At 43.6% G+C, this 20,253-nt stretch overlaps 1 protein-coding gene across 2 annotated transcripts in view; it reads left to right on the top strand.

Moving 5' to 3' along the window:
- The first annotated feature begins 11,323 nt into the window (after positions 1-11,323).
- CDH20 (cadherin 20) overlaps positions 11,324-20,253 on the top strand; it is a 241,467-nt gene continuing 232,537 nt past the window's right edge. Inside the window, exon 1 of one of the 2 annotated variants that reach the window (XM_060774698.2) lies at positions 11,324-11,921. The gene's annotated coding sequence lies outside the window, so the exon portion shown is untranslated. Of the gene's footprint in view, positions 11,922-14,010; positions 14,085-20,253 lie in introns of those variants that run through there. The other variant, XM_067467530.1, reaches the window with a different exon arrangement.

Genomic DNA, 20,253 nt, shown 5'->3' with positions numbered 1-20,253 from the left:
ATTCTGTATCTTTGCATTTCATTTTTTCTGCCAAAGTGGAGTATCTTGCATTTGTCACTGTTGAACTTCATTTTGTTAGTTTTGGCCCATCTCTCTAATCTGTCAAGATCGTTTTGAATTCTGCTCCTGTCCTCTGGAGTATTGGAGTATTTACAAATGACTCCTAGTTAAGAATGAGGCTGAGACAACAGGGAGGGAGATAAATCTATCCTTCGGAAGGGAAGTTCACTCCTGAAAGGGTTATCAAGGGGGAAAGTGGTCCAATTCTCACAGGGACAGAAAGTGAAGTGACATCTTCTGAACAGTAGCACAGACAGCAAGACAAGTACCACAGGGGTATTAACCCTTTCCTATGCTATCCAAAGCTTGTGTGTGTGTGTGTGTGTGTGTGTGTGTGTGTGTGTGTCTGGAGTTACACTTAAGAAATATACCTATTCTGGCTTACATGCAAATTCAACTTAAGAACAAACCTACAGAACCTATCTTGTTTGTAACTTGGGGACTGCCTGTATATGCTTAAGAGGAGGGATGAATTTGCAAAGACTTGAACAGGGATTTGGATGAGAAGGTCTCTTTTTTAGAGGGAGGCTTCTCTGATATGCCTTCAAACCAATCCTGGTTTTTGGAAATCTTAGGCCAAAACCATCAGGGATGTTTTGGTCAAATTGTGTTGTTATCATTGCCTCCTTCCTAGGCTGAGAGAGAAAGATAGGGGAGATAAAGAGGGGGAAAGACAAAAGAAAGGGAGAGAGAAGGAGAAGCGGCATGAGGGAGGGGGAAGGAAGGAAGGTAGGTAGGAAGGAAGGAAGGAAAGAGGGTCACAAGTGAAAAAGAAAAAGAGAGAGAGAAAGAAGGAAAGATAAAAAGGGAATGAAGGAGAGAGGAGGAAGAAATGGAGAGGCACAAGAGAGAGAAAGGGAGTGAGAGGAAAAAAGAGGAGAGAAATAAGAAAGGAAGGGAGAAAGGGAAACAAGAGAAAGAGAAAGAGCGGAAGAAGAAAGATAAAAAGCAAGAGAGAAGGAAGGGAAAGGAGAGAGGGAAAGAGAAAAAGAAATAAGAGGAGGAAAGAAGGAGAGGGATAGAAAAGGAAAAAAGGAGAGAGAGAGAGAAAGAAAAGGGCACAAGAGAGGAAAAAAGGAGAAGAAAAAGAGCAAAAGAGAAAACAGGGGATGGGTGGAAAAAAGGGAAAGAGAGAAGGAGAGGGGGAAAGGGAAGAGTACAGAAAGAAAGAGAAAAGCGGGGAGATGAGAAAGGGAGGAGGATAAAGACAAAGAGAGGAGCAAGAGAATTATCAATAGAAAAGGGAGGGATAGAGAAAAGAAGAGACAAGAAGAGAGGGACAGAAGGGGTAGAAAGAAGGGAAAAGAAAAGAGAGGGGAAGAAGAGGAAAGGTATAGAAAAGAGAAGGAGAAAGAAAGGGAAAGCAGGAGACAAGAAAAAGGGAAAGAGAGAAGGAAAGGGGGAGAAAGAAGGGAGGAGAAAGGAGGAGGGAAAAGAAAAGAAAGGGATATAAAAAGGAGTTGAAAAGAAAGGGAGAGAAAAAAGGAGAGAGGAGAAAGGGGGAAATAAGGAGGGGGAGGAAGAGAGAAAGGAAAGGAAAGGAAAAGAAAAGGATAGAACAAGAGAGGAGAGGGGAGAAAGTGGTAGAAAGAAAAAGAGAGGGGAAAGGGGAAAAAAGAGAGAGAGCATCCGCCTCCTCTCCTTCTCTTGCCATTCACGTCTCTGCCTCCAAGCACCTCCCCATGACTCCTCTCCGCCCCATGCCACCAGAGGAAGAAGAGGAGGGAGTAGAAGCCCCTTTTTGTAGGCAAAGGAACCGAAGCAGTGACCCCTCTGTGAAACAATTGTTTGACTTCCAAAGGGGTCACGATCCTGCTCTACAGTAAAAGAAGAAAGTTATGTTAAGTTGTGGGTTATGTGTTTGGCATACTGCATGGCTTTAATCTAAAAATTCCCCAATGTACTCATGCATAAGTCGAGAAATTTTAGCTAAAAATCAACCCAGACAATGTGATTTGACTTATCCATGGGTCAATGAAAATAATGTTATACCTTAATTTTGATTTTAAAAGGAACCACCCCCTTAGAATGGCAAAAGACAAGAGTTTCATCCATCCCAGGAGAAACGAAAAGATGCACCAACTCTCCCTACTCTTTTTTCCATGGTGCTGCTCCTGACTTTTAAAAATACCTATATGGGAAAATGGTGGCAGCAGCTAGGGGTTACTGGCCCTCTGAGTCAGCACTGGTGATTTCCCTTTCTGCAGATTGAACCCTGACCTATCTACCAATGATATCAAAATCCAGAATTTGGCCACCAAATCAGCAGAAGGTCAACTTCCATATGAGTATATATGGTAGTTGTATGGCTTATGTATAAGAAAAAAGAAAGAGAATAAGTTTGATTGGATGGAATATGAAACATTCCAAAGAACATTCCAAACTACCCATTTTTGAAAATGGATACTGTGGTGGAAACTGACTACCAAGAAACAGAAGTTTCTGTCCTGAAAGGTTCAGTTAGATCAATGGTTCATAACCTTTTTTTTTTTTGACCAGGGACCACTTGACCAGGAACCACTCTCCAACATTAGTACCAAAAGGGTTAAGAATCAGTTTTTGGTCAACTTTAGATTCAGTTTGGTTGTTTGGGGTGCTAATTCAGAAAATTGCATTGGCTAGACTGCATCAGTTCTAGTTTCTGATACAGAACATATGCCATGCACTAGTCAACATCTGCTCGCCTACAGAAAACTATATTTAATGATCTAGAGCTAATGTGGTAGCAGTAATCTTTGTGGGTAGTCAGCCTCTCCTCTCCCAACATCACTGTTACCTCAGCACTATAAGAGGGTTTTACGAGACCAGTTGCTCTCATTTCAAGGCAACAGTGTAGTAATGGTGAGGCTGCGGACCATATTTTCATTCTTGCAGACCACTGGTTGGGAACCACTGAGTTAGATACTGGAGTTGGAAGTGGACAACTTAGGTTGAAAAAAAAGGCATCTAATAAGCTTGAGTTAGCCTGGAAGAAAATGAGAACACAGTTCTGTGGGTTTTTAAAAAATATTGTAGATGTTTTAACATATTTTGTGGTATTTTATTTATTTATCGTGTTATCTGCAACCAGAACATTGTATTACATTTCTAACAGAACAAAACAAACAAACAGATAAAAAAAACCCACAAATTTTGCAAACTTGGTCGCTGATTAAATGTCCTTTGACCAGTATCTGGCCACTTGGAGTACCTCTGGTGTTGCCGCAAGAAGGTCCTCCATCGTGCATGTGGCAGGGCTCAGGGTGCATTGCAGCAGGTGGTCAGTGGTTTGCTCCTCTCCACACTCGCATGTCGTGGATTCAACTTTGTAGCCCCATTTCTTAAGTTTGCGTTTTGTGGTACTGAATTTGAAAAAAAAACACAATACCTATATGACATAGAGCAAATCTGAGGATCCTTTTTTGGATTTAGAATGCTAAATTCCTCTAAAGCCAGTACATATTTTTAAAAAGTTATATGACTCTCAGTTTGCAGGCCTGTTTTATTTTTATAATCACGGACTTTATCTGTGAAGCCACAGTACCGGGGGCGATGGGAGGGCTGTCATTCATAGTACCACTGGTTTTGTAGCACAGACTTCTTGGAATTGGGCCATTTCACTTGATCATTCTTACAATCTTTGGACATCTTTCTCTTTTAAAGATCAATGTAAAAAGTAAAGCATAAGAACAAAAGGCACATCTGAGCCTATGCAGAGTATCTTTGTCTCATCACTGAGCTACTGCAACCCACTCTTTCTCATTTCGAAGTAAAAAGCTGAGCTTCTTTCCAAAGAAGCTGATGGCACTCTCACATCTGTTCGAGCATTAAGAATTACTTCCACTTTACTGGAAAACATTCTGAGAAGACAGCCCAAACATGTTTTTAAAACTGGTAAAAAGCATGGGAATTGATCAAATATTGGTTTAGTTGAAGGCAGTGGCAAAATATAGCCACATCCCAAACCCATTGAAGCATTGTGGAAGACTGAGCAGAGCATTTTGTCCATCAATTGGACAGTGCTAGAAGCCAATCTTTTGCACATTCATTTTGCATGTTTACCACAGTGAAGAAGATGCTGCCATCTTTCAGTGTGCACAGAGATCCCCAGTCTTCTAACCCTGAAGTTTTAGAGATGGGCATGAATTGTCTCCTCCCCCTCTCCCAGTTCCCCACTGAGAGGAAGACTGGAAATTCCTTGGCAACCTAGCAGGCTCTGGTTACTCTTTCCCATTTTGTAATTGGTGAAATTAACCATCACTTTTTCTGGTTGCTGCAATGCCAAGAAGGCCATTGGGCAGAGTGAGGTGGGCAGATTTACCTCTCAAGCAGTAGATTTAGTCAGCAAAATTATATATTCTGTATATAATTTGCTATTAACGTATTGGTTTTTTTAGTCAGTAAGAGGCACTTTCTGTCTCCTGTGATGAATGCTGCATTATTTTCCACCTCTTGTTCTGAAATTGATGTTTTGCACCTTGATTTGGATGATGTTTTGATCCTCTAGCTCTAATAGCAAAATGTCTTAAGCTGCTCCTGGTCACCAAGGTGCATATAGTCAAATCTGTTGCATTGCCAAAGAAGCCCCAATGCATTAACCATCCAAACCAGTGAACTCCCATCATACTTTCCAGTTCTAACTGTGGAATGGCAGGCTGACTTTGTCCTATTCTCATATTCAAAATCAGTGAAAAGCAGAGGGAAGAGCCCTGGCCTCCATGACATTTGGTTTGTCAGCCAAGGACAGTCAGAAGTTGCCCCTATGCAAACCACTATGGCAACTTGGATCTACACGGACCAGCAGGAGAAAGAGTCAGTCTTGTGTTACACTGCTCTAAGCAATTTCCAGAGTCAGCATGATATAACACTATGAGAACACCAGGGGACCAGGTTTCCAATCTGTACCCAGCTATGGAAACCTACTAGGTGACCTTGGACAAAGCACTTCCAAAACAGGAAACCTCCTTAATAAATATTTATCAAAATTTATTTGCCATAAATCAGAGTCTCCTGGTAAAGCCACCTGTTTGTTTTAAGCACTGTTCACAGCTTTGAGTCTAAGAGAGAAAATACAGCATATAAACAACAAGAAGACAGTACAACAAAAATCTTGGTTTTTAGGCCTGTTCCTGTGAATATCTGGGGCACTGATTCAGAAAATTGCATCGGAGAGACCACATCAGCTCTAGTTTCTTAGATATGGTTTTCTTGATTTTCCATAGGCAAACAGATCGCAACTGGTAGATGGATGGCTTATGTTCTGTATCTCTAAACCTAGAGCTGATAGGAAGAAACTGGTGCCATTTTGGAATCTACAAGTCAAAACACAAAAACAGGCCTAACATTTAAGGCACCACAATGTGTGTTGGCCAATGAAAATCAGTCCTCCTTATCCACAGGTAGCATCCATGGGTTCAATTAAAACATTCAAGGGGCAGAATCAAACAAGCAGGCCTTGATTTTCCCATTTTATAGAAGGGCACCAAGCATTGTGTATAATGGGACTTGAGCATCTACAGTAGGCCTGGGCAAGCTTCAGTTCTCCAAGTGTTTTGGACTGCAACTCCCACAATTCCTAACAGATAGGAAAGTGGCTGGGATTTCTAGGAGTTGAAGTCCAAAACACCTGGAAGGCCAAAGTTTTCCCATGCCTGATCTACAGATGGAGGTATCCATGTGGAGAGGGATGTCCTGGAACCCAACCCCAGCAGATATTGAGAGCTCACTGTTCTTGCTTTGCCTGTAGGACTGAGGTCCAATCCGTACTGCTATATAAAATTTAAGTTAAGCTGCTTTGAACTGAATTTGTATGGCAATGTAGGCTGTGATCAGCGGAGGAGACCCTATTTGTATGTTGGCTTTTACGGCACTGAGTTGTTGCCTATTTGTAAGCCACTTTAAGTCCCCTTTGGAATGAAAAGGGCAGGCTATAAATATAATGAATTATTTATTTATTTAGGGCAAGATGGATGGATGGCATCTTTGAAGTGACTGGCTTGACTCTGAAGGAGCTGGGGGTGGTGACGGCCTACAGGGAGCTCTGGCGTGGGCTGGTCATGAAGAGTTGGAAGCGACTGAACAAATGAACAACATTGGGAGCATTCATTTTTTTAAAAGGCAAGACTGGCTTTTTTCTAATAAATAGCATTGTTGTTGTTCATTTGTTCAGTCAGTTCCGACTCTTTGTGACCTCAGGGACCAGCCTATGCCAGAGCTCCCTGTTGGCCGTCACCTCCCCCAGCTCATTCAGAGTCAAGCCAGTCACTTCAAGGATGCCATTCATCCATCTTGCCCTTGGTCGGCCCCTCTTCCTTTTTCCTTCCATTTTCCCCAGCATAATCGTCTTCTCTAAGCTTTCCTGTCTCCTCATGATGTGGCCAAAGTACTTCAACTTTGTCTCTACTATCCTCCCCTCCAATGAGCAATCGGGCTTTATTTCCTGTAGTATGGACTGGTTGGATCTTCTTACAGTCCAAGGCACTCTCAGAACTTCCCTCCAGCAACACAGTTCAAAAGCATCTATCTTCCTTCGCTCAGCCTTCCCTAAGGTCCAGCTCTCACATCCGTAGGTTACTATGGGGAATACCATTGCTTTAACTATGCAGATCTTTGTTGCCAGTGTGATGTCTCTACTCTTCACTATTTTATTGAGATTGGACATTGCTCTCCTCCCAAGAAGTAAGTGTCTCTTGATTTCCTGGCTGCAGTCTGCGTCTGCAGTAATCTTTGCACCTAGAAATACAAAGTCTGGCACTGCCTCCACATTTTCTTCCACTATTTCCCAGTTGTCAATAATTCTTCTTGCCATAATTTTGGTTTTTTTGACGTTTAACTAGCATTAATAATTAGCATTAATAAATAGCATAAATAGCATTAGATAATAATAATAATAATAATAATAATAATAATAATAATAATAACTTTATTTGTACCCCGCTACCTTCTCCCCAAGGGACTCGGTACGGCTAACATGAGGACAAGCCCCCACAGCACATCAAAAACAAAGGCGATAACAAATAGTCAATACAAAACAGTTAAGATAAACTTAAAAACAGAAAATACACAATACAGAGCCCCTGGTGGTGCAGTGGGTTAAACACCTGTGCTGGCAGAACTGAAGACCGACAGGTCGCAGGTTCGAATCCGGAGAGAGGCGGATGAGCTCCCTCTATCAGCTCCAGCTCCTCCTACAGGGACATGAGAGAAGCCTCCCACAACGATGATCCATACATCAAATCATCGAGGCGCCCCCTGGGCAACGTCCTTGCAGACGGCCAATTCTCTCACACCAGAAGTGACTTGCAGTTTCTCAAGTCGCTCCTGACATGGCAAAAAAAAAAAGCAATTAACAGTATCAATAACATTACCAAACTGGTATCACCAAACTTCAGAAAACAAACAATGCCTTTCTCAAATAACCCAGGCATCATGGGGTCCCCAAGCTAGTACAGATAATTTTTGCACAATTGAGACTCGTGCGCCAACTGCGACCGTACCTCACGAAGGCTGATCTGGCCAGGGTGGTCCATGCCTTGGTCACCTCTAGATTGGACTACTGTAATGCGCTCTACGTGGGGCTGCCCTTGAAAACGGCACGGAAGTTCCAACTGGTCCAACGGGCATCAGCCAGGATGTTAACTGGGGCTCCTTACAGAGAGAGGTCAACCCTCCTGTTCAAGGAGCTCCACTGGCTGCCGTTTTTTTTCCAAGCCAATTTAAGGTGCAGGTGCTTACCTACAAAGCCCTAAACGGTTTGGGACCATCCTACCTGCGTGACCGCATCTCCATTTATGAACCCATGCGCTCACTTCAATCATCCGGAGAGGCCCTGCTCGTGATTCCACCTGCGTCGCAGGCACGTTTGGTGGGGACACGGGACAGGGCCTTTTCTGTGGTGGCCCCCGACTCTGGAACACCCTCCCAAAAGATCTTAGACAGGCCCCTACATTGGCAGTCTTCAGAAAGAATTTGAAGACCTGGTTGTTCCGATGTGCCTTTCCAGAATAGGAATCTCCAAGAACAAGTCCCAGTGGCACTTTACTAGAATTGAGATTGCCACACACTGCACGCTGCACTTACCCTATAATCCTTACATATCACCTGTCACATCAGCACTTTTAACCTTGTATTTATTTATTTGGTTTACTTTTACCCCGCCCTTCTCACCCCGAAGGGGACTCAGGGCAGCTTACATATCCAAGGCACAATTCGATGCCCGTAACATACAACAATAATAAAACACAATAGTACAAAATAGCAAACAACAGCAGTACATCATATCTATACCCAATAAAACCAATAAAACCCATAAAATTTTCATACAAACCAATACACACCAATTACTCCTTATTGCCGGTCAATATTCACTATCTCATAGTTCAGAGTTTCATTCCACAGTTATCAGTCCTGCCGGTCCTATTTGTCTGGTTGTCCTTACTTAGTTGGCAGATTGCCCGAAGGCCTGGTCCCACAACCATGTCTTTACCTTCCTCCTGAAGGACAGGAGTGATGTCGATGTCCTGATATCCGCCGGGATTGAGTTCCACAGGTGAGGGGCCACCACTGAGAAGGCCCTGCTCCTTGTCCCCACCAGCCTCACTTGGGAAAGCGGTGGAGTCGAGAGCAGGGCCCCCTCAGATGATCTTAAATTCCGTGGTGGGACATAGAGGGAGATACGTTCGGACAGATACACTGGACCGGAACCGTACAGGGTTTTGTAGGTCAAAACCAGCACCTTGAATTGGGCTTGGAACTGAACCGGCAGCCAGTGGAGCTGACACAGCAGAAGGATGGTATGCTCTCTGCATGTCGCTCCAGTGAGCAGCCTGGCTGCCGCTCGCTGGACCAGTTGAAGTTTCCGAACCATCTTCAAGGGCAACCCCACGTAGAGCACGTTGCAGTAGTCTATCCGGGATGTGACAAGAGCGTGGACCACTGTGGCCAGATCAGACTTCCCAAGGTACGGGCGCCTTGTACCCATTACTCTGGCCTGGCCCAGTTTTATAGTGTCTTGATGTATTGTTTATTGCTTGTTGTTTAATATTGCTTTAACTGTATTTAATTTGCTTTAGGTGTTGTATTGTTATGTTGTGTTTTGAGGCCTTGGCCTTTGTAAGATCATTCGGAGTTTCGGACTAAGATGTTATCTCTATGCAGATGATGTCCAAATCTGTCACTCCTTTCCACCTGTCACCAAAGAGGCTGTCCAGACCTTGAACCGGTGTTTAGCCGCTGTATCGGACTGGATGAGAGCTAACAAATTGAAACTGAATCCAGACAAGACAGAGGTCCTACTGGTCAGTCGCAAGGCCGAACAGGGTATAGGGTTACAGCCTGTGTTAGACGGGGTTACACTCCCCCTGAAGACGCAGGTTCGCAGCTTGGGAGTGACTCATCGCTGAGCCTGGAACCCCAGGTCTCAGCGGTGGCCGGGAGAGCTTTCACACAATTAAAACTTGTGCGGCAGCTGCGCCCGTACCTTGGGAAGTCTGATCTGGCCACGGTGGTCCACGCTCTTGTCACATCCCGGTTGGATTACTGCAACGCACTCTACGTGGGGTTGCCTTTGAAGACTGCTCGGAAACTTCAACTAGTCCGGCGAGAAGCAGCCAGATTGCTCACCGGAGCGGCGTACAGGGAGCATACCACCCCCCCACTGGCTGCCGATCCAATTCCGAGCACAATTCAAAGTGCTGGTTTTGACCTACAAAACCCTTTATGGTTCCGGCCCAGTGTATTTGTCCGAACGGATCTCCCTCTACATCCCACCCCGAAGCTTAAGATCTTCTGGGGAGGCCCTGCTCTCAACCCCGCCACTCTCACAAGTGAGGTTGGCGGGGACGAGAAGCAGGGCCTTCTCAGTGGTGGCCCCCCACCTGTGGAACTCACTCCCCGGGGAAATTAGATCGGCGACCTCCCTTCTGGCATTCAGGAAAAAACTGAAGACCTGGGTTTGGGACCAAGCCTTTGGACACACTGGCAGCTAAATTAAGGATCTGACAACAGACAAGGACAAATGGAATGGAATGGATATATGGACTCTGAACCCGAGCATGAGATTGTCTTAATCCCGTCTTGACTACTGCAACGCTTTCTACGTGGGGTTGCCTTTGAAGACGGCTCGGAAGCTCCAATTAGTCCAACGGACGGCAGCCATGATACTAACCGGAGCGGGGCGCAGGGAGCATACAACTCCTCTGCTGTACCAGCTCCACTGGCTGCCGATTTGCTACCGGGCCCAATTCAAAGTGCTGGCGCTGGCGCTGGCCTTTAAAGCCCTAAATGGTTCTGGCCCAACTTATCTATCCGAACATATCTCGGCCTATCAGCCCACCAGGACCCTAAGATCTTCTGGGGAGGCCCTGCTCTCTATCCCGCCTGCTTCACAGGTGCGGCTGGCGGGAACGAGAGACAGGGCCTTTTCTGTGGTGGCCCCTCGGCTTTGGAATGCCCTCCCCATAGAGGTGAGATCAGCTCCTTCGCTGATGGTATTTCGAAAAAGGTTGAAGACATGGATGTTTAAACAAGCATTTGATTAATCTGGTGCAACGAAACTGATGAACAAGGATTGGTTAATCACAGATGACGAAATTGGATTGCGACTACAATTAAGAGATGCATTGGATTATTATTGGTGGCCCAATAATATTGTGTATTGTGTATGTGTTTTTATGCTTTTTAATGGAATATTGCTGCTTGTCATTGTGTTGTAAACCGCGTTGAGTCGCCGATTTAGGCTGAGAAATGGCGGTATATAAGCACAGTAATAAATAAATAATAAATTAATATTTTATTATGCACTGATGTTTTTAATTCTAACTGTTGAATTGCTTTTTTGTATTGTACTGTCAATTGATTTAGGCATTTAATTGTGCCTCCTCTGTAAGCCGCCCTGAGTCCCCCCCCCCCCCCCCCCGGGGTGAGAAGGGCGGGGTATAAGTAAATGAAATAAATAAATAAATAAATAAGCCGCATCGAGTCCTTCGAGAGATGCTAGCGGGGATACAAATAAAGTTAATAATAATAATAATAATAATAATAATAATAATAATAATAATAATGAACCCCAAGATCAATGCTGGAGTGGGAAGGGTCTTGCTTGGCATCCCTAGAGCCTGCCCACTGGCCATTCAATATTTTCCTCTGGTGGGCTTCCAAGGCAGCTCCTCCAAAGAGGAAGGAGCACCCATTCCTGGCACTAAAGGAACTGAATTCCATTTGCTGGCTATTCAGGCTCCAGGGCTCTGAGATCCCCTTAGCTAGGGACAGGCAGCAGAGGCTGTGAAGAGAGAGAGAAAGAGAAGCAAATAAATATTCCCCCGCCCACAGCAAGAGCCAGGCTTGGCTCCAGCCGCCTCCCGTTCCCAAGTAGCTGCCAGCTGAAGGAACCTCCTCCGTCCTCCGCCCGCCTACCTGAGAAGAGAGAGAGAGAAAGAGAGCGAGAGAGAGAGCAAGAGCGAGGGCGCGTTTGGCAGAAAAGCCACGAAACTCAAATCCAGCCATTCATCTCCGTGGAGCCGAGAGAGAGAGCGGCCTCGGGCGACTTTTTCTCCGGGACAATTTGGCAGAAGAGATCAGAAGCAACTGCAGAAAGAAGTGGAAAGCAGGGCTGGGAAATTACAGTAGTAGTAGTAACAACAACAACTCCTGATAAGGATAACTGGCCCCCGCTTGAAAGGGCAAAGGCATCGTGGAGGAAAGACTAGAGGACTTTAGGGAAGAGGGAAACAGCTCCGGAGTTTTTCCCGGGACCTTGGCTTCTCGCGCAAAACAGCCCTTGTATTGAGCCCCGAAAGGAAGGAAGGGAAGGAGGAAGACAAGGAGGTTTCGGAGGCCAACTTCCCTCCAGGCTGGAGGACGTGGACCAGGCACCGCCTCGCTGGGTAAGAGATGCGCGCTGGCTCCCTTTGGGAAACGGAGAGATGCGTCCTGCGCCGGGGAAATCTTCGCCTCGGGAAAGCGGGGTGTGTGGAGGGAAAGTGGGGAATTGGGGTGCCTAGGGAACACAACCCTTTGATAGCCCGATCCCTGGTCTTGCTTGCTTGGGAGTAAGGACGATAGGAAAGGAAAGGATCCCCTCCAAAACAGGTCTGGTTCACCACCTCCTTCTTGGTTGAGTTTTGGGCAGGGAAGGGTTCAGGCGCGCAGAGTGTCTCTACTTTTCCTCTTCGAGGAGGATGGAAGCCTGGTTTGTCCACGGAGAGACTCAATAAACCGGTGCTTGTTTGTTCCTTGCACAGTGGAGCTGAATGGGGATGGATCAGTCACTTCCTCAAAGGAGAGTCTTCCCTGCACTCATGTCTCTGGGTCAGAGGGGAGGCAGGGATGGGGGTCCAAATTACATCTTGTATATCATAGAATCATAGATTCATAGAATCAAAGAGTTGGAAGCGACCTCATGGGCCATCCAGTCCAACCCCCTGCCAAGAAGCAGGAAAATTGCTTTCAAAGCACCCCCGACAGATGGCCATCCAGCCTCTGTTTAAAGGAGGCGCCAAAGAAGGCGCCTCCAGCACACTCCAGGGCAGAGAGTTCCACTGCTGAAAAAGCTCCCACAGTCAGAAAGTTCTTCCTAATGTTCAGATGGAATCTCTTTTCTTGTAGTTTGAAGCCATCCTTCCGCGTCCTAGTCTCCAGGGCAGCTGAAAACAAGCTTGTTCCCTCCTCCCTATGACTACTTCTCACATATTTATACATGGCTATCACGTCTCCTCTCAACCTTCTCTTCTCAAGGCTAAACATGCCCAGCTCTTTAAGCCGCTCCTCATAGGGCTTATTCTCCAGACCCTTGATCACCCTCCTCTGGACACATACCAGCTCTCTCTTCAATTGTTGTGCCCAGAATTGGACACAATATTTCAGGTGTGGTCTGACAAAGGCAGAATAAAGGGGTAGCATGACTTCCCTGGATCTAGACACTAGACTCCTATTGATGCAGGTCAAAATCCCATTGGCTTTTTTTTGCCACCGCATCACATTGTTGGCTCATGTTTAACTTGTTGTCCACAAGGACTCACTCATAAAACCCCTGAAAAATGCAGCAAAGGAGACTTAAAAAGCCAAAAAGCAAAAATTATATTACAACGCATGCACAAGACCACACACATATACAGAAACACACATATACACATATACACAAATATATGCACACACATATAAGCACATAAGTCACCAAAGACCATCTAAAACACAGTGTTTTCTGTTGGGGGTTTTGTGTGGAAAGTTTGGCCCAATTCTGTCATTGGTGGGGTTCAGAATGCTCTTTGATGGTTGGTAAACTATAGATCCCAGTAACGACAACTCTCACATGTCAAGGTCTAATTTACCCAAACCCCACTAGTGTTCCCATTTGGCCATATTGAGTATTCGTTTCAAGTTTGGTCCTGATCCAACATTGTCTGAGGCCACAGTGCTCTCTGGATGTAGCTGAACTACAACTCCAAAACTCAAGCTCAATGCCCACTAAACCCTTCCAATATTTTTTGTCATCACGGAAGTTCTGTGAGCCAGGTTTGGTTCAATTCCATTGTTGGTGGAGTTCAGAATGCTCTTTGACTGTAGGTGAACTAAAAATCCCAGCAACTACAACTCCCAAATGACTAAATCAATCCCCCCCCCCCATCCCCACCAGTAATCAAATTTGGGTGTATCGGGTCTTTGTGCCAAATTTGGTCCAGTGAATGAAAATACATCCTGCATATCAGATATTTACATTACGGTTTATAACAGTACCAAAATTACAATTATGAAGTAGCAAAGAAAATAATATTATGGTTGGGGGGTCAACACAACATGAGGAACTGTGTTACGGAGTCACGGCATTAAGAATGTCGAGAAACATTGTTCTAAACTAAAGAATGGGTGCTCTTTTTTTGTCAGGAGAGGACTCCCCCCCCCCCTTCCCAACTTCCTCTAATCAGCCTAATCTAAACTCAGTTACTCCCACTTCATCACCAAAGAGCTAAAGAGTGCAGGCAGAGGGAAAGACTATGGTGAGGGTTCAGAGATGCCAATCATCCTCACTTACTCCTCACTGCTGGAAGAAGGTAGGTAAAGGGACAGCAGGCCTCTGCTTCCTTTGGCTCTGTTTCTTCCTGCTGTATTGTCCACAGAGGTGATACAAAGGAACAGGTAGGGAATTGTAGACAGAAAGAGAGCAATCAGAAATAGCAGCAACCACTGGGATGGGAGGGATCCACTGAATGACAAATGATAGCACTGCTTTTTCTCAGCTTTACTGGATGGAATGCTTACTGACCAAAGGGAGAATGCAGGTGAGAAAGTGGGAGGAAGAGGTGGGTGATCCATCAATATCCACTTCTGTATGAGTAGTAGGCCTTTTTAAATTCATAGGAACACTTGTGTTTAAACTAATGTTTATCATTCTTATTGTTAATGCTGCTTACTTGTGTTTTAGCTCATCTTGATGCCTTTTTATATTGCCTGATGTGTTATTATTTGTATATATTATTTCACGTATGTTACTCTATTCCTGTTTTGAACCACCCTGAGATGGGGCAGGGTACAAAAAAAGTTTAATAATAATAATAATACATTTTATTACTACTCCACCACTATCTCCCTGAAGGGACTCGTGGCACCTAGAAAAATACAGCGAAGTGCCACATATAGGCAATATATAATCTAAAATGATTTATGTACAGTGGCACAGTGGGTTAAACCGCTGAGCTACTAAACTTGTTGACTGAAAGGTTGCAGGTTCGAATCTTGGAAGTGGCGTGAGCTTCCACTGACAGCTCCAGCTTCTGTCAACCTAGCAGTTAAAAAACATGCAAATGTCAGTAAATGAATAAGTATCGCTCTGGCGGGAAGGTAATGGCGCTACATTCAGTCATGCTGGCCACATGACCTTGGAGGGTTTTTTGGGGGGGGGTGTGTCATGTCAGGAGCGACTTGAGAAACTGCAAGTCGCTTCTAGTGTGAGAGAATTAGCCGTCTGCAAGGCTTCTCTCATGTCCCCGCATGAGGAGCTGGAGCTGATAGAGGGAGCTCATCCGCCTCTCCCCGGATTTGAACCTGTGACCTGTCAGTCTTCAGTCCTGCCAGCACAGAGGTTTAACCTACTGCACCACCGGGGGCTCTACCTTGGAGGTGTCAACAGACAACACAGGCTATTTGCAGGGGAAAACATTTGCCTATTATTATTATTATTATTATTATTATTATTATTATTACACTGCACCACCAGAGGGAGAAATGATTGTTCTCCTTCACCCTCAATGCCGTGGGTCCAGTTGTTTTCTTAGGGTGTCGTGAAAAACTCAGTGAATTTGAAAGGAAAGCCTACCATGGTAGAATTCCTTAGCATTTCTTCCTTTTTGGAAATAAGAGTTGGGCCCATGGTCTCTCACTTGCTCTCGCCCTCTGGGAAGCAAACCTTGGTTGCACTTCCTACCTGGCTTGGTCGTGCAGCTGAATTAGAATTGGGTGTAACCGTCCATCCGTACACAGAGAAAAGGCAAAATCCTTTGAGGACCAAGCAGCACTTTCCATTGCTCATCACGTTGTCCTCTGTCACAGTGATGGTAGAGAACTAGCTAGCTAAGTCCTATTCCTCCCAACACAACCATTCAGTGCAGGAGATGTGAGTGTAGATTTTGAGGCAGTTGCTCCTTCCGTGTTGTTGTCTGTCTTCAGGTTGCGCCTGAAGTTTTATTGGCAAGATTTGTTCAGTGAGGTTTTGCTGTTGCTTACCATAGAGGATGTGTCTTGCCCAAGGTCACTTGGTGAGTTTCCATGGTGAGAATTTGGCCAGCACCTCCTCCCTTCCCCCACTTGCATGCCTGCTTATTTATTTATTTATTTATTTATTTATTTATTTACTGTATTTATATATCGCTTTTCTCACCCCTGGGGGGACCCAAAGCAGTTTCCAACATAATCATGTCAAAATTAAATGCCAAACACTAGAACAAAAAAAATCAGTCACATATAACTATAAATTAAAACTATTAAAACCATATTAAACCATAAGACATATTATTATTATTATTATTATTATTATTATTATTATTGACCCAAAATCACAGTATGTCACAGCAAACAAGATCTATATGCTGGATTTCGTATCAAAAAATCACAAGTCGAACACTTCCCAAGCATCTAGGACTGTGTGATGTATTTTCAAATGATGCGTGCAGATCCAAGTAAGGTGGCCTTTTGAGGTTGACAGATAGTGATTTTGTCAATGTTTATTGTTTCCAAATGCCGTCTGAGATTTTTTGGCACAGCACCCAGTGCCCCAGTGACCACTGGGACCACCTGTGCTGATCTATGCCAGAGCCTTTGCAGTTCAATTTTGAGGTCTTGATAGCGGCTGAGTTTTTTCTGTTGTTTTTCCTCAATGTGGCATTATTATTATTATTATTATTATTATTATTATTATTATTATTATTTGAAACACAACAAGATGAGTCCACAGTAGATATTCTGCTGGCTGTTGTAGTGGATCACATGCCAGACACTTCCCAAGTGTCTAGGACTGTGTGATATATCGACGAATAATGTGTACAGATCCAAGTAAGGTGGCCTTTTGCAGCTGGCAGATGGTAAATTTTGTCAATGCTGATTGTGTTTAAGTGCAGGCCAAGGTCTTTAGGCACTGCACCCAGTGTGCCGATCACCACTGGGACCACTTTTACTGGCTTGTGCCAGAGTCTTTCTAGTTCGATCTTTAAATCCTCATATCATGTTAGTTGTTTCTCTTCAACCCTGCTGTCACCTGGAATTGCAACATCAACTATCCATACTTGGTTTTTTAACATGATTGTGAGGTCAGGAGTTTTGTGCTCCAAAACTCTTGTCTGTCTGAATTCGGAAGTCCCAGAGTAGTTTGACATGTTCATTTTCAGTAACTTTTTCAGGCTTGTGATCCCACCAGTTCTTTGTCGCAGGCAGATGGTATTTGTGGCACATTAATATTATTATTATTATTACTATTATTATTATTTACGACATTTCTATCCTGCCTTTCTCAACCCCAGAGGGGACTCCAGGCAGTTTTACACATTTAGTGTTTTCAAACAATGTGCAATTAAAATAAACATTTGAAAATAAAATTATAAAATGCATTAAAACATATAAGAACATTTTAAACAATAACTTCACCATTAACCACACCATCCACAATCGTAATCCAGGCCATTCCAATAGTCATTGCACATAGGCAACATTTAGACATTAAGACATAAAATTAAAACATATTCGTATAAACACTAAAATCACATAATCTAGAATCATAATCTGAGCCAGGTTGCCCCCCATCCCGCCCCCTTGGCTCGCCACCCTCCAAGTGCCCATCCACCCTCTACTCTGGTTTGGGCACTTAGTCTCTAAAAGGTTCACCATCACTGCTCTATACCATGTTGTCACCTTCAGTGACCAACTCAATCGCCAACATTGCCCATAGGGAGAGAATGTGAGCAGCTGGGAATAGTGAGAACAAGAGAAAGGATGGAGGGTGGCCATTGTTTGCAAAGGAAAAAGGTGCCAAGGCAGGTAAGGAGAGCTGGTACGTTTGCTTAGCAGCAGTCCATTACCCTTGGCATTTTCTTTTCAAGTCTCTGTTTCCAAACAAGGGGGAGAGACTGCTATTCAGTTACTTTTTTGGTGTTTGATTGACTCTCCTCAATGGATCATATTCTCTTTCCTCACAATAACACTAGCAGTGAAAAGCATCTTTAGGCTCTGGCATAAACACAGATAGAGCTGTAGTTCGGGTGCTGATTAATGTGCCCTTAGCATACTTTCATTGGCATGTTGTGTGCCTCCCAGTCAGAGTTTCTTAAAAAGCATAAAGATGCCCCCTTTCAAGTCACGCCATGTTTATGGCGACAATAATCTGCATTAACAACTGTTCTAACAACTTGAGAAATTGAGCGTGCTAATTTATTAATCAGCATGAAGTGCTATAAACATGCACATGGCTTGTTATTTTTTTTAATATCATACTCTATATTGATTTATTTAGCAAATATTTATCACAGATTTCTTCCGAAAATGTTTAAGGCTAACAATCGTAAAAGTCGAATAAAAACATAAAAAATAGATGTTAAAACAGCAACAACAAACAGCTTTAACTATCCAGTTTGTATGGTTATGTTTTATGAAATGTTGCATCATAATTTTGTATTATGTGCCTGCATTTTGTCAGCTATTTTGAATTTAAAAAGAATGTTAATTTGTTTTAATCGTGTCAGAAGCAACTTGAGAAACTGCAAGTAGCTTCTGATGTGAGAAACCTGGCTGTCTGCAAAGACATTGCTCAGGGGAGGCCTGGATGCTTTGATGTTTTATTTATTTATGTATTTATTTACAGTATTTCTATTCCACCCTTCTCACCCTACAGGGGACTCAGGGCAGATTACCATTCACATATACATGGCAAACATTCAATGCCATAGACACACAAGATATATAGACAAACACAGAGACGATTTAAGCTTCATGAGGGTATGCTTGAATTTCAGCCACTGGGGGAGCTGTTGCTTCATGGTCCACTTGTGACACTGAGTCCTTGATGGAGTACTTCCTCGTTCTTTTGCCCACTGCTGGAGATTTTTTTATGGTGTCGTAAATTAGTTAAATTAGCCTCCCTGCAAAAGCGGTACCTAAATTTCCTACTTGACAGATGCAACTCTCTTTCAGGCTTCCAAGGTCGACAACAAGCTAGACAAATGGTCAGGAGCTTACTCTGATCAGGGGTGGCTTCATGACCTTTCAGTCAGTGGTGACCCATTACACCACCGGGGGCTCCAATAAATAAATAAAATTACCCACTCCACATGTAAGATGCATTGGGCATACAGGTGTGTTGATACTTTTTGAACCGAGGGCCAGGTCACAGTCCTTCAAACTGTTGAAAGGCCGGATAATAATTTGAAAAAAAACATGAATGAATTCCTATGCACTCTGCACATATCTTGTTTGTAGTGCAAAAACACTTTAAAATAATACAATAATTAAAATGAAAAACAATTTTAACAAATATTAACATAATACTATTTCAATGGGAAGTGTGGGCCTGTTTTTGGTTGATGAGATAGGATTGTTGTTGTTGTGTGCTTTCAAGTCATTTGAGACTTAGGTTGACCCTGAGCGAGGGCTGGGTAAATGACCTTGGAGGGCCGTATCCAGCCCCCGGGCCTTAGTTTGAGGACCCCTGTTCTAGAGGAAGGTATCCAACTATCCATACTTCTAAAATAGTATTGGGGAAATGTCTGTCCATCTGATGTTGCTGGACAGCCACTCCCATCATCCCTCATCATGATTTGTGTTGTCTAGAATTGTTGGGAGATGCAGTCCAGTAATATATTCCCCAACTCAGAAGGTGAAATATCTGCAGGTCAGTGGGCTGTAGCACTACTTTGGCTGGTAGTAACACATTGACATCTGATGACATCCCACTCCCAGAGTAGAAGGAAAGTGTCATACAGTTATTTTTACACAAAAATTATTGTATGAGTTGCAAATTCAGAAGATCTAAAATAGTACAATAGTGATAGAGCAGTAGATTTTGAAGAGCATTATGTACAGCAAGATAAAGGAATGAGTCATCTGTGTACAATTAGGCTATGGACCATTTTTTCAGGTTAAACAAATGTACTTTAAGGCCATACACTCATGAAGCATGACTTAAAGGAGAAGAAAGGGTACTTCGTGGGCCCTTTGAATGAAAGATAATCCATAAATTAGATTTAGTTTTATATATTTAAATTCAGTTACTAGCAAATGACGTATTTCCTACTTTATTCTTGATTAATTAGTATTTGGAAAGAATAATTTCCTTATTAATAAAATTTCACAAATGTATCTGAGTAATTGTTGTTCACTTTGCTGATATAAATGAACTTTGCTGATATGTGTCTTCATATGATTTCCCATTTCTGGTGGTCCTAAGGTGAAACTATCATGGGGTTTTCTTGGAAATATGGATTCAGGGAAGGTTTATTATTGCCTTCCACTGAAGCCAAAAGAGTGTGACTTGCTTCGAGTTATAGAATCATAGAGTTGGAAGAGACCTTGTGGGCCATCCAGTCCAACTCCCTGCCAAGAAGCAGGAAAATCGCATTTAAAGCATCTCCAACAGATAGCCATCCAGCCTCTGTTTAAAAGCTTCCAAAGAAGGAGACTCCACCACACTCCAGGGCAGAGAGTTCCACTGTTGAACAGCTCTCACAGTCAGAAAGTTCTTTC

Source organism: Anolis sagrei, chromosome 4 (genome assembly GCF_037176765.1).
Source record: "Anolis sagrei isolate rAnoSag1 chromosome 4, rAnoSag1.mat, whole genome shotgun sequence".
NCBI lineage: Eukaryota > Metazoa > Chordata > Lepidosauria > Squamata > Dactyloidae > Anolis > Anolis sagrei.
This window is presented reverse-complemented; position numbering and strand designations above follow the sequence as displayed.